The 15,601-nt window shown below is 41.6% G+C and overlaps 1 protein-coding gene across 6 annotated transcripts in view; it reads left to right on the top strand.

Annotated features, from left to right (window-relative positions):
• DTNA (dystrobrevin alpha) overlaps positions 1-15,601 on the top strand; it is a 234,536-nt gene that overhangs the window by 45,362 nt on the left and 173,573 nt on the right. The window contains exon 1 of one of the 6 annotated variants that reach the window (XM_056331941.1): positions 10,903-10,962. The exons of the other annotated variants lie outside the window; for them this stretch is intronic. The gene's annotated coding sequence lies outside the window, so the exon portion shown is untranslated. Of the gene's footprint in view, positions 1-10,902; positions 10,963-15,601 lie in introns of those variants that run through there. 6 annotated transcript variants of the gene reach the window in all.

Genomic DNA, 15,601 nt, shown 5'->3' with positions numbered 1-15,601 from the left:
CTGACAGTCCTCACTGAAATAGTGAGTTTGTGAGTAAAAAGAAGATTCAGGAGATCGTGTTCTTTCTGTAGCTTATCAGAAGTAATTTCAGTATCTAGCAGTTACTTCATTGATCAATGTTTTTCTCAGGCTATTTTTTTAATATTTGTGATGAATCTGTGTTGTTCATGTGGCTGAAAGGATTTTAAAATGTCAGTAACTCAGTAGGAAGTTAGATGTAAGTTACGTTACAGAATGAGAACTTGTGTTCTGAAAGTTTCATCTGAATCTGTGCTGTGAATGAGAATTAGCTACATGCTAACATCATTTTTAGCATTTATCCCAGACATGTGTGTTTTACACTCGTAGTAGAGGAGGTCTTAACTTTGGATTTGGTGGCAGTTCACCCAAACATAGTCAGAATTCCTGACATGTTAGTACTGCCAGTAATAACCGTAGGAAGTAGGTGCTGTCTGCAGATAACTGAAACGCCTAACATTTTTGGTTATATATACCAGTGCCGAAGAGACTCACATAATGGCAGTCTGCGCCTTGCAAAATACGTGGAACTGGGTGAACTAAAATAGAAATGTTTCCTCTGTTTAAAGGAAAGTTGATACATCTGGTATGTTTTATTATCTTCCATTTGATCGAGTTCATCCCTATTGATCAGTTTACCCAAATTTTGCAAAACATCTGGGTATATTTGGGTGAGTACATCTGCTGTCAAGTGTTTTCTGTGTGGTTAAATGTCAGGGATGGAGAAGAAGGAAACCTGTAATCTTTAAGGTAAATGTTAAGGAAGGAAAGGAAAAAACTAACTGCGGGGGTGAGAAAAGACATTTAAACCAGTTCTCTTATAGCTTGTACTAGTTGGGAGTTGTTTTAACTAGCTTAGACTAGCTGAACACTTCAGTCCCATGCTATATTTCCAGGTCAACAGTTACTTACATTAAGGTATCACTGCAATATTTGTTTTGGTATTGAAGTGAAAGAGCTTTAAGACAAAATGTGTCAAGATGAGTAAAAACTTGCAGTGGGGCTTGGTAAAGCTGTGGTTAGTTTCTGCCTCTTGTACAGGATCCTGCACAGCTTCGGGCAAGTCCTGTGAGCTGTCAGAGCTCCTGCACACCTGAAGGGTATGGAAATACCTTTATTACTGTTCTGTGTTAGGTATGTGGATAGCAGTTCCTCAGGCTAGGCATTGTCTCTGATAAGGCTTGGCACAATTGGCTTCTGTTTTCAGATGCATCTCCCCAGGGCTATGGCAAAAGGCAAGAGGCAGGGAGAATCCACAGATTTGGAAGTAGAGGTTCACTGTACCTTTTATAAGCTTCCTAAACTGAAAGAGAAAAATAGACTGACATTCAGAGGTGAGCAGAAAATAGAACTAATGTTCCATGGGAAATTCCTGAGTCAGTTCAAAATTAAATTGCATTTCCCTAACACAGTGTATTGCTTTTCAGAAGTTACAGTTCAGGAGCATGATGTTCCCATTTCATTATCTGAGACCCTTCTCCCATAATTAAATGTCCAAGAGGCACTGGAGAGCTTCATCACAAGGAAACCTGCTTTGTATTCTGGGAAGTGAAGCTGCCTGAAGAACCTCATTCCTGGAAGGGAATGAGCATCTGACCCAGGAACAGGGAGTTCCCAGGCTAAAGTGCAGGACTGACTTTAAAAAAATGTATTCTGGTGTATCTAATCCACCCAAAATAACATCTTCCAATTGTCGTAGCAGTAAATGAAAAATCTTCAATAAACTGATATTTTCCCGTAGAAAACATTGCTGTGTTTGATATAGTTTATATATTATTATAATGTTGGCATATTTTCTGAAATGAAAAATCCTTGAACAGCTGTTAGGGTGAATGGTTGCATGGTTAGAGTGAATGTGGTACTGCACGTGTTCAGCAGCTCAGTATTTGGGTCAGGGTGTGGTAGCTTTATCAGAGCAGGATGTAGGGACTGGGACATCTCTCCACTACCTGTCCCCTTCTTTCCCACTAGCCCTGTGCTGCTCAGGTGACTAGGATTTGTTGGGAAGCAGGGAACAAGAGAAAGGGAGACATCTTTTTCTTAAAGACTTTTCTAACAAGGTGTTGCTGGAGGTGGTAACACCCTCTTCTCCTTGATCACCTGGACCAGGGGTCCTCACACTTTTTAACCAGGGGGCCGGCGCGCGGATGCAGTGGCAGGCAGTCATCTGCGGCTGCTTGGTTTCCCCCCCAACCCCCGGTGGGGTGGTCTGTAAATACGGGGGGCCGGATTGAGGCCCTGGGGGGCCGTAGTTTGAGGACCCCTGACCTGGACTAACTCTTGCCTCACTGCAGCCTTCGATTATCCTGCCCTCCCCTTTCCCAGGACTCCCACTAACCCCACACAGGGGGAGATGGAGAAGTGCTGCTGGGACAGAGTGGATGGAAGGGTGAGAGAGTGCCTGCTCCCAGCCCCTGCCTCTTGCTACTGCAGGTAGACAAGAGAGATCATGGAGGCCTCAGTTTTCAGGAGGATCAAGCAGGGGACAGAACATTAACGATAGGAGCGCAGGCCTACAGCTGAAACATTGATGCCTCCTGGTTTTGGTACTGTTTGAGTGGTTGAGGTGTTACTCTGATGCTGGTACAGTGTTCATCATTAGCATGTGCCATGCTTTTCTGCTCCAAGGAGCTGACTCTTTGGTGTTACCTAGGGACAAGCCCTGCTTCATCATGACTAGTAACATGTCTTCTGGAACAGGCAGGACATGGTCCCTCTCTTTCCATTACCATTAAGTTGTAAGTGACTTTGTCAATGAGAGTTCAGAAAAATCATGCTTTCTGAGGTGAAAATGGGTTTGCAGATTTTTTTCCTTTAATACATCCTCTGCTTCTTTCTTTGTAAACCCTGCTCATGGGTGTTAAAATCCTTCCTTGCTAGACTTTACAGTATACAATTCCTGTTTTCTTTCTTTCTTTCTGTTGTGATCTTTTTTCCCTTTGTAAATCTTTGTCTCTAGCCTCATCTTCAAGCTTTTTGCAGTGATCGTTTGGCCATAAATAAGAAAACAGGCGTGTCACCAGGGATCAGTTGCTAAAGAGTTTAAGGACTGTTTCACCAAGGCATTTTTCTGAGCTTAGAAGTACCTAGAAGCAGCTCACTGTGATAATGATTCTGCTCCCAGTGACAGCAGCTAATTTGCTTTGGCAGAGTATGACAGTCAATGCTTTGTACAATGCAGCACAGTGTAGAAAGCCTCAATTCTGTAATTTTGTAATTCTGTAAAAAAAGAACCCCCAAAACACTCACAACCAAAACTAATGCAATTATGATTTCCTATACAGCCGTATTATCACTTCTGAGTCCGTGAGTGGAAACCCAGAGAAATCACCAGTCTGAGCTGTGTCAGACCGCCTGCACTTACTATTGATTCCAGCTCCTGGTGTATCAGGGAATAAAGTACTTCCTGAGCTAATTATTACTGTATGAAGTGACTTTACCTGGAAACACAGCGAATACTTCCCACTAATAGGATGCTTAAAAATGCATCTAATTGCAGCTGCGGTAGTTGAAAGAATGCCTAATACCCAATAGTCTCAAGAAAACCATCCTCCCTGCAGGGGGCTATTACAGGAAGCCAAGTTTTACCACAGCCTTCCTGTGTCTGAACCAATTGCATGGCCTTGCTGCATTTGGCTGTAAAACCTGAATTGGGGATTATACTCTGGGTAATAAAGAAGAGATAGGAAAGCAGTAGAACTAATGAATCTTTATTTATTAATTTATTTGTTGGCATGGTGGTATCTGTTTGCTGAACATAACCTTCCCTAGGGCAGTGGAGGAAACAAGTCAGCTTCTGTGCCTGTGATCTTTGACAAGTCATGTAAGGGGCTTGGTGTATCCTTTTCTGAGAGCAGTGACAGTAGTGCTTGCCCAGTTCTGTGAAGGTCAGGGGATGAAAAGTGGTAGCGAAGTGCTGCATTCTTATTTTCTTTTATATCTTTTTGTAAGGATAAGACTACTCTGGTATGAAATGCCTCCTTGTAAACTTGTAAGAACATTTGCACTCAGTGGAACCTCAGAGAAAAATGAAGCAGACAGAAAAGTCTGTGAGCAACTAGGCTTTAAAAAAAATTTATTGACAATTTGTGACTAATTCGTTTAAACACAATGGAAGTAAGCACGGGCAAAGCACAGAACATGCTTGGAGTGAAGTTGTCCTTGAGTACTCATTACCAAATAACAGCTGCAGATAGAATTAGTTGGTAATCTTAGGCTTTCTTGCTACATTTTTTAAAATATATTGTGTAACAAGAGTATATGCTTTCTAGTAATTACTACCATTTCAGTCCGTGTTCATTCCTAACATGACATTGTCCTTGGAATAAGATCAGGAAAACCTTTTGATTCCTTCCAGATTTATAAAGCAATGATAGTTTGGCCATTGCATGTTTCTGTGCCCTCCTTTTTTGTTATACACAGCTCATTTATATTGGATTAAGAGAGCTACTGTATCATTTGTGTGGTATGGAACTATAATCCATTCCCTGGTTTTAGATCATTCTTTTTTCCTATAAATTGACTTCAGAATGACGGACTTTACAGCTAAAAATTGCATTAAATTATAAAGTCAAGACATTGATTTAAATGTTTTCTAAATTTTGAGTTAATAATTCTGAAATTTTACCACTCTTTCAACATGGCATCCTAATCTGTAAAAAAAAAATTTAAGCTAGGAGAGCTGGCCAGTCTTTTGCAGACTAGATCCCAAGGAAAAAAGGCGCATCATAGATCCCAAGTTTGAAAGCATTTATCTTGGTACTTGATGTGTATTTTTAATTGCTATTACAATTACAAATATTTCACTTTTCTTTGAATATACACAAACAAAATGTGTTTCCAAACAGATCAAACCAAATGCAAAGTGTTTTATGTTTTATTTTTGTCCTTAAAAGTTTGATCAATTTGCATGTCTTACTAGGGAAAATAAGTAATCAGTTTAATGCAGGTACAAATTATATTATGCTGGTAGAGGAATGCAAGGAGATCTTAATGGAGTTGAGAGTCAAGCCATTTACTCTGCCAGGCTATTCTGTAAACAGGTCATGTTTTTCTTTTGAAAAAAACCACTTCTGATAATGCCATCTATCGTATTACTTCCCCTACAACCTGTTCTGCCTCCTGGCTTCCCACCTCTCTTGCCACCTGTCAAGCCATTGGTAATCCTTTTCATCCCAACCTCCAAGTCGTCTTCCCTCTAATTCCAGCTGTAGAGTTGGATGAATTTTTGGCTGACTCATTGAACACATAGTCACAGCAGCCAGGGCAGGCTGGCAGCACATCCAGAAGTGGTAATTCAGTGCAAATCCTTGCTCCATCTCCTCGTCTTGCCTACAGAGTCCCATTTAGGGAGGAAATTTCTGGAGGAGACACATCTTCAAATACAAGAATTTGTGCATGGCTTGCAAGAAGCCCTCTGAGCACATCTCCCATAGACCCATGTCAGTTCAAAACAGAAGTCGTCAGCAAGGTTCAGACCTTCAGCTGGCAGAGCAATCACTTGCACTCACAAGCTTTGAAGCTCCCTGTGAACCATCATTGGACGGGGATGAAATATGCCTTTTGTTAATAAGTTAATTTCATCAAATCATCAAATAAGGCTGTTTGATGATAGTGGCAGAAAGACAGCAGAAAGAAACCTGCCTGCCAGGTTTCAAGTTTTTGTGTGAAAGCATGGAGGAATGAATGCTTCTCAGCAAAAGAATGATAAAAGATTTCTTTTAGCACAAGGAAAACTATTTCTTTTCATTAATTTTAGCTTTGAAAATTGCTGAAAATGCATAAATAATACATTTGGCTTGACTATTATCTGGTATATAAAATTTCAGGTCAAGCATAACATTCAGCAGAACAACTGAAAAAAAGTTTTATAGTAGGAAGTGGGTGTAAGCAGAGGAAACTTGCTAAAGTGTTGATGGCAAGAAGCAATTATGTGAGTCTAAGAGACAGTAAATACAATTTCAGAGATTGTACAGCTAAATAAGTAATTTAGGTGGTGAATGGTTGAAAAGGATCCAAGCAAATGTAGGTTCTTTGTCTACATTAAAACTGGTGATGTATTCCTCAATAGAATTAAAAGTGCTGGAGTTCAGAGGCTTTTTTAAAAAAAATCACTCTCCAGGCTTAGGTGAACTCTTCACAGTGCATTTTCACTGAAAGGTGAATAGGTGTCTGCTGAGAGCCATGCAGTTACTCATAATCTGGTGGCAGCTTGGGAGGAATGGGCCTAATCTTTGCTGTTACACTGTTTAATATTCACCCACATTGAAACAATGTATTCTCTGTGAAAAAGACATAAAGTAAGGAGATAGACTGGCAATTTTTCAGGCCACTCACTTTTCCTCAAGGTGGAAATAAATTCCTTGTGCACAAAGCCTCAGCTTTTGTAAGTGGGCATGTAATGTACTAAAGAAGTCATTCATTGTGTTATGTCCAAGAGAAACCAAGCTTTGCCAGAAAGCAACCTCAGCCTGGCCAGGTCTGGCCATACCTATTTCAAAGGTCATTAGTCCTATACTTTTTTTGTTGTACACCATCGTAGATGACTGCTTGGGCTTGTATTAGGCATGACTATATGTATATATATATATACACACACATAACAGACTCAGTATAGAGCTTAGAAATAAAATTGGATATCTCTGCCTTGGAAGAAATAGTCCTAATTGTTCTACCCTGCCCCTGGTGGATTGAGCAGGCAGATAAAAAGAGGGAAGGTTTATGCAAATATTGTCCTGGGCCTTGCTGGATTTCCAGTATTTTTCACTGTGTGCTAATTAAGAGCTACACGCAACTCAATGCCTTTCGTGAGGCAGCATCGCAAGGGCACTCTTGGCTCACCGGGCGCACAGAGGCTAGCAGTGGTGGTGTGTAGCTCCAGAGGCGTCACTGAACTGTGTGCTGGCAGCTCTTGATACCAGTACAGGCTGGGGAACAACTGGTGAGACAGCAGCTCTTCAGGAAAGGGTATAGGGATTACTGTGGATCTCTAGTTGAACATGAATTGGCAATGTCAAGCTGTTGCACAATAGAAAAGGAAAAAAAGAAAGGCATGATGTTGGGAAGCATATGGGAGTACAGCCCGTAGGAGCAATCTCCGTGTTGGTGAGTGCTTAGCTGGATTCCTGTGTTTGGTTTGGAGCACTGCTCTTCAAGAAAGTGCTGGCCACTTTGGAAGTGGAGAGGAAGGCAGTAAAAATGACCAGAGATCCAGACAACATGCACCAGGAGAGAAACCTGAAAGATCTACGTAGTCTGTGCCTAAAGAAGAGCAGCCTGCTGGGGAGCAAGTAGGAGGCAGGCAGTTTTCCAAGCACAGATAGCAGAGAACCAGCTATTGTGAGAAGGCCAGTCATCTCTAGTCTGTGCCACAGACAAAGAGAAATGGGTCTAAAGTGAAGCAAGAAAGGTGAGGTAAACCCTAGGAAGACATTATGTCTGAAATACACTGCCAGTGGAACTTGTGGAGTCTCCATCACTGGAGGTGTTAGACAAGGCTTTAATAAACACGAATGAAGTGTATCTGACTTTATCTCACAGTGGGAGGTGGATTACATATCTTTTCTACCATCCTTAATGAGTTGGTGATACTGGTGATAATATTGCACATGGAATTCTTGTCTTAATGAAAGACATGCTATCTAAATTATGTTTGGAAAAATCTGCCTACAGAGTGGGATGCATTTTGCTGAGGTGCAGAGGCACTTACTCATCATATAATTTTCTCATTTGAAATGTTCCTTAGGTAAGTGGTTAAGGCATAAACAGCTGGCTTTGCATTTTCAGCTCAAATATCATTGTCCTGAAATACTTGGGAACATCATTTTGTCAGCTGGGACTTGACAGTCCATCCTAAATTTGAAACACGTAATTGGATTCTTAGGATGAAATCTGAGTCCCCTTTGAAGTCATGGGTTTATATTGGGTAAAAATTTCACACTGAAGACAGAGTGGTGTCCACTTGTATGTGCTTTAGCTTTACTGTCCTAGGCTGGCCTGTTGTTTTCAGGACAAGGATACAAGGAGTGGGTTGTAAGAGCGTGTAACCTTTGCTATGGCAAACATTTTGGTGCAGGAGGTGGCCTTTGTAGTGCTCGTGTGGGTGAGTGAGAGTTTACAACAGGCATTACGTGAGATGAATTAATTAATTTTTACTTTTTTCAGGTCATGTCAACAAAACCAATTTATGCCATCTGTTCTAAAATAGAGGCAGTCAGTAAAAAAGCAACACCCATTTTAATTTTTTAAATTACATTTGATAAGACTTCAGGCATTTTATATTCTCTTTAGTGTAATGTAATTTTTTTCCTTTTTCTGTTTGGGGGTGTGTGTTCTCCCCCCAGATGTATTTTTTCGTTGCCCATGGCCTTTAATTTGCATTTAGTATTCAGATAGCTATAACTGCAAGTTAAATGTTTCTCCAGTTACTGGTTAATCCCTCCCAATGAAATGCATACAGAGAAGTCTCCAGGTGCTATGAACTGGAATAGTTCCACTGAAAATACTTTGTCTTTGTTTATGCCAGTATTAATTCAGAGCAAGTTCACTGTTCACAATGTAGCTACTTTAGTTTTAGAGTAGGTGATGGTCAGAATTTCATCCCCCAAAAGAGTTCACATTGATGCAAAAGCTCAGTGTAAATCTCAGAGCTGAGAGCTAAAGTTTTGTGCCTCTTAATGTATTGTTGCATTTCACATCCAAATTTCTTTGCCAGCTTTTCTTAACTGTGCAATGACATGCCCTGTGTAGGAATTCCGTATGTATACCTGAGGCTAGAATAAGCCTGCAGGGAAGCACAAAATCCAGACTTTAGGACCACCGATATATCAGTTGTTAATAACCTTACAATGATGTTATAGTTAACACTAGAAACATAGTTAAATTTAAATGATTTGAAACTGCCATTAGAGGGAAGAGGACAGAGGAAAACAGTTTCGTCCTTACAACGTCATGTATTCGTTGACCTACTTACGGTAGAGAAGAAAATATGTCCCTTCCCATTACAGCAGAATAGGTTTGTTCAGCAATTTTATAATGTAGCTGCGCAAAAAAAGACTGGCTTTCCTAACCACTCCAGGAGGATTTGGAAAGGAGAGTAACATTATTTCACACACTACTAAGACGTGTAAGTTCCCGTCCAAGCTAAAACGTTATTAATCTAATCAATTTGGCAGCAAATGCTTTGACTGAGAAAAAAAAAAAAGGAAAAAAAAGAAAGACTTGTATTCAGAGGTGAGTGGAAAAGGGCTGTGCCTGGGCTGCAGCTGTGCAGAGGAAGGTTTTGTGGGCAGTCACTTTTCCTTCATCTTGATCTTCCTTGATGCAAAATCCCTGACATCCCTGAGTCTCCTAGACCCCCTGCCTGGCATCCCTTGCAGCTGAGCAGCCCTGCCTTTCAGACACTGAAGGGAATCTCTGCAGCATGCGTTCACTTCAGCAGGAGTTCCCTGGCATGCTTCATGTCAGGGAATTACTGAAGTGCATGAAGAGATGGCGTAGGTCCTGGTCCTGTTGGGATGCACAAACTTGCACTGACACTGAGCCTTTGGAACTGTGTGAGTGTGGGCATGCAGCCTTTGGGACCACCAGGCTGGAAGTGGAGGAGTCCTGAACATCGGTGCCTGCTACAGCACCACCTGTGCATGTCCAGTGTCCCTACCTAAGTCACCAAGCAGGGGGCCAGAGCTGTAGAGCCCACAGCATGTGAAGCACTGCTGGAGAGCAAACCTGAGTGCTCACACTTCTTCACATCTGTATCATGAGCAAACAGCGTGACACGCAGGTGTCCGGGTTACTTCAGCCATGGGGCATGGTGGTGCCCATGGAGTAGGCAGCACGTGGGGCTTGGGGCGCAGCCTTCCTCCTCAGGACTTGTGCGTGTGGTATTTAATGTTTATTGTCTTATACCTGGGTTAATAAACCATCTTTATCTGAAAATAAACACCTGCAGCTAGTCCTTTCTAGGCCACTCAGGTCACATTCCTGCACAAGATGTTGTTGGTAATTTAGTGTTGTCAGAGGCATTAGTCACTGCCATAGTAGCTTAATAATGCGCGGTAGGAGCCAGCTGGTAATTAACAAATTAAAGATACCATATACATTTTCCTCAAATATTTCATATGTAGCAAAAATAATTAGAAGCAGAGCACTTTGGGTGTTTAAAGCTGTTCGTATATTTAAAACATCTCTCTGTGTTAGGAAATTATTCATTCTTTCAAAGGTCAGCTAGGCCTAATTTTGATGTTGTCCCAGGATTCATAAATATGCACATAGGAGCTGTGAAGCAGGCAGCCTGCCAGAGTCCTTTCTTTTTCTAACCCTTTAATTCTGCCTTGTTTAACATATTCATCCCAATGTCTGTGTTCTGTGCTTGTTTTTAAGAATGGCAGAACTTTGTAGGTCTTAGCTGCTCTCTTTTGCACTTTCATGTCAGAAGTGTCTTGAATTGGAAGGTTACATGCATGTGTGTGTGCACTGCAATCTGTTCAAAAGATGAAATCATCTTGTAATTGAAGCGAAGGAGAGACAAAGCTAACACAAATTGTATTAAACTGCTAAACTGGGAAAGACGTGACAGTATGAATGGAGGTGATGATGGGTTTCATTATGTAGTGCAAGTAAAATATCCAGGTATGGACAAGCTTGCTTTAACTCACTTGGTGCCTCCTTATTTTATCACCAGATGGTGGCCAGCAGTTTCAAATTAAGATGCTCTAAATTACCTGTGTGTGATGGTTGAACAATAGTGCACCTTGTTATGTCTCCCTTCCATGCTGCTTCAGCCCAGCAATCCTTGATCCTCCCACTGCCTGACTCCAGGACTTGGCTCTGAGTATCCCAAGCCTTTGACTCTGCTTTTTCTCTGGGGCAGGATCTGGCCTGAGCACTCTGAGGCAGAAGAGGCAGGGAACAGAGCAATCGATTGGAGGAACATCATTTCTACGGGTAGGGTACAGTTAACTCTTCGTGGGGAGTACTTGGGTACTGGCAGTGGCTTTGAGAAATATGATTTATGTTTGATAACTTTTTTCCTAGAGAGGAAAAAATACTGTTGAAAATGTGGATGGTTACTTTTTGATACAAAGTCTTTGTCAGACAGTGACAGAGTTTCTATTCCAGCTTTGAACTCATGGTACAGATGCAAGTGGCTGTAACAATGCAATGAAAGGCAGAGAAGAATCTGCTCCATAGTACCTTTGCTCTTTGCTACATTTATTCACCTCCACATTGTTTGATGGAAGAGCACTGGGGATTTAAAAGAATGCGTTTCTGAAGCTTATGAAAGAAAAGGAATTCCATGTGCAATTTCTGTTAAGATTTTTAGCCTCTTAGGGTTGGGGTCAGGCATTTGGAGTGCTTCTTAAAACCCTTTGGTAACTACTGCACGCAGGGTAGAGGTAGAAAAGGTCTGTTAAGTTATTCACGCGATGCTGTTAACAGCATAGACTTGTCTTGTGAGCCCTGAATTCTCTTTTATTGTTGGGGGTGGCTTTTGCTTGGGGGTTTTCTGGTAGTGCTTTGTACTGACTGTTGTCTCAGCAGAAATCCGTCACTGTTTTTACTGTGTAACAGTAGAACATGAAAGGCCAGGCAACACTGGAGTCACATAGTGTGCAGACGTGGTGAGAGAGTGATCCTGCTGACTGCATTCGGGATGGGTGAGAGCGGACATCTGAGAGGCCAGACAGAAATACAGGAACATGCTGCCCTTTACCTGCAATCCCACAGCAGTGGTGAGAACAGGCCCTTGCATCTCCCAGCCTGGGTGCAAGCAGCACAGCAGATACTTTTTACAGTGCTGCCAACAATCCTTGTCCCTCTGCTGCCCAGACTGAGGAGCCTGTTGAATGCACTGGGCTTCTCTTATTGCTGGTGTTTCTGGATTTCCCCCCAGTACAGCCCAAGGGCAGGGTATGGGGATGGTCTCACCTGGTTCTGCCCATGGCACGCCATTGGTGGCAGCTGGGCATAGACGGCAAGACCTGGCAGTGCTCCTGACATCCACAACTGAGGCGTAGCTGGAGAGTCTCGCCTGTGTATCTCTCCCAGTGACAGAGTAGTGTTTCCTAGCAGGGGAGCTGGTCCCACAGGCAGGGCCCTGCGCAACATCCACTTTTACTACAAGCAGCATCAGAGAAAATCTTTCACATTTTCCATCCCCTTGAAGCCCTTCATATACACAAACAGTTACACAGACTTCATAATGATTATGTTTAAACTGCTGTATTGATATTGGTAGTAGATTTTTTAAATAATTTTTTAGCCTTTGAGTCATGACCTTCATACTAAAGGTTTTCAAGTGCCATTACATCCCATGGAAGACTAGATTGCTGTTGAGGGGAATGGAAGTAAATACCATAGCAGGGGGAAAGAAGGAAGCTGGCTTTCTTCAATCTGATAATTCATGTAATTGGGGAAGGTTGGGGGGTGTCTTTAATACCTGTCACTCTCTTGTACTGATGCTTTTCAAATATTTGGACACAAGTCATGGAGCTTTCTGTTCACCTGGGAATGAAGGCAGACATTCAGTCTGAATCTCCTTAGTTGCTACTTTTCTCACATTACATTGCAGGTTAGTATTTCTGCAATGAGGCTATACAGAAATCTCAGAGTAATTTAAGCTGCAAAGATTTCTCGGTTCTCTAGTTTATTTTGGCAAAATAAGGTCCATATAGCTCTGTATTAAAGGAGCATTTGGATATTGCCTTTAAAGCATTGCCTTTCAGTGCAATTACTAAAAAATAAGCTGTGCATAGCTAAAATATTTTACTTGCTGCATTTCTTATATTCTGAACAAATATGTAATATTAATTCTGGTTGTATAATTTTCTGGAAGAAACCTTTACTTCTGACATGTTTTGTTCTGTGCTCATTGCCTCAATTGTGTAAGTCAGACTTAGGCTGTCCTCTTCAGTTTTTAATTTTTATTTGATATTTGGGAAGCAGTAAGCTAACCTGTGTGTTCTGTCATCAGTCTGGATGACCAAGTAATTCCAGGAAGACTGCAGTTCACCAGCTGATCACTACACTTGCAATTTACTTTTACTAAGATATATGCCAAAGTCCCACAGCTTAACAATTTGATTCCAAATGCAGATGGCTACATTGATACTCATTTATTTTGTAGTTTTTAGCACTGACAGGTGAGGTTCAGAGTCCCCACCGGCGCTGCATGAGCAGTAGTAGAAGTGCTGCAGTCATTATGAGGAATTTTCCTTGAACTTGGGGGTGATCGGCTGTTAGAGTTGTTCAGCACTCTGCTTACCACATGCTTAGAGAAGGTATTTCCTTTAATTTCAAACAGCCAAGCAAAATGTCATTCCCAGCCATTACCTCAATGTCTTCCCTCACTAAAGTGACACAACAGGTGACTAGATCCTGCTGTGCCATATCTGGCATATTTTGCAGTTGTTTTCTGCTTCTTGGTAATGCTGGGATCTGAACTTCAGGTCATTCCAGCTGCTCTGGCCACTTCTCTGCTCACTGAAATGAAGACTGCTGGGTTTAATCGTTGCTATTTGCTGAGGCTACATTTACGTGCATTTACTCTGTTTATAGGATCCCAAACACTATGTGTAAAGATCTGTGCTGGCATTTGTAGTGAGAGTTTCTCTGCTGATGGGAACCCAGGCACGTACATGTATATGTTTTTGAATCAAGTGGTTATGGCGATACGTGCAAGCTTATCTCCTTAGCCTGTTCATTTGAATGTAGTCTTCTGCAATTAATTGCTAGGATGAAAAATTCAATCCATCCTGTTGAGAATTACGTGCGTTTATTCCGTTCATTGTTAAAGCTGGTGCCATTAGGCATGCATCATTTTTGCTTCCCATGTAAGTTTTATTATACTTTGATATTCTCCTGTAGCACCCAACATACTTTTAAAAACCACTTCCCCAGAAACTGTCATTTCACTGTAATTATAAAAGAACATGCATATGAATCACAAATGAGAATATTACCCAACTAGATGTTCCTAGAAACAGGAGGGCACTTACGTGCAATACAATATATTAATCATTTATAAGGAGTCAGCTATTAAAATGATATTTTTTTAAATACTGTACACTGAGTACAAAGATGATGTGAAAAGCCTTTTTACTGAAGATGATTGTGGGCTTTTGAAACCTGAAGTTTCCATCATCACACTCTTGTCACAGATTTTGAAAAGGAAAAGCTCAAATATTCTAGTTTGGGTGACTCCAGGTTAAGGCACCTCTAGCGTGTGAGTAAACATGCATACATGTGTATATACATATGTACATACATGTATCTGTACGCATATGAGAGTGTATATTTTGGCCCCATTTCTACAAGCTTTTGTCTTTAAAGGAAGTCCACAGTGTGCTTGGTGGTTCTTCATTTAAACAGAACTCCTTATGGGCAAGAGGTTTGCCTGCTTAGACATTTTCACAGTCAGGATCTGTGGTCACTGTAAGCAGATTTCTCAAATGGAAAAAACTCGTGATAAATCTAGCTGAGCTATCGTTTCTTCACAAGGCTTTATTCCTGGGCTGGCTTCAGACTTACATACTTGTAAATGTTACTGATAACAGAAGAAGAGAAAGGAAAAACAGGAATGAAAAAAGCTTCAAACAATCTTGTTTTGAATTGCTTGTGTGAAGACGTGGTGTCCCCACTCCACGTTTGGATGCAGGGCATGTATCTGCAAGATGGCCACATGAGCTCCCCTCTGTCCTTTCCCCAGGCTGGTGAGATGTGCTCCCACACCAGCCAGGAGCTGCAGAGCTCACTTACCACCGCGCTGTGTGCAGTGATGATGCATGTTGTTTTAGCAGCTGCTGAAGCTGAAACCAGCTTAGAGCTGCCTTGTACCTGGGCAGCTCAAGGAGGAAGCAGGAACATTCCCTGGGTGGTGCACATTCGTGATGGAGATGGTAGGGCAGGAGACCTTTCCAGGAGGGTGTCTGGTCTGACTCTTGCTTTTGCAGCAGAATTATTGTTATTAAGAGCCCTGTCACCACTGGGCAGTGATGCAGAGCACTGTTCTGCTGCCCTGGATATCTCACCCTCAGCTCCCTTGATTTGGAGTGAAAACTGGGCAAGGGAAAGGACCAGCTGCACGCCTGCAGTCGTTTTGAGGCAAATGCACTGCATTAAGAATGGAGGTACAGTCTGGGCCACTTTAAATTCCCTTGTTGATGTAAGCCAAAAATAGGAAAAAGCGGGATGGTTTGGGGAATTAATAGCCACACCTGATAACTTAGCTTTTAAATAAAGAACAAGATTTTCCAAATATTGCAGGAAGTGGCAAAAGCAGCAGGAGAGAACAGATTTAACACTTGTAAATTATCTTATTTTTTAAGTGCTAAAGTTTGGGCAAAAGAGATTGCAGTTCTCCAGGGAAGAAAAGTCTTTGTAATGAATAGTTGGTTCCCACCTAAATCCCTTGCACTCATTATACTGGAAAATACAGCAGTTGTGATTCCCGTAGCAGTATTTAAAATGACAGGCGTATTTAAATCTGAGTTTGTCTAGTGAAACTTTGCTGAAACTATCACACCAGCATGATGATAGCATGAGTGCTTTACGGTTTCAACCAAATCTGTTTTGCCTCTGATGC

The sequence above is a fragment of the Falco biarmicus genome, chromosome 3 (assembly GCF_023638135.1).
Source record: "Falco biarmicus isolate bFalBia1 chromosome 3, bFalBia1.pri, whole genome shotgun sequence".
NCBI classification, from domain to species: domain Eukaryota; kingdom Metazoa; phylum Chordata; class Aves; order Falconiformes; family Falconidae; genus Falco; species Falco biarmicus.
This window is presented reverse-complemented; position numbering and strand designations above follow the sequence as displayed.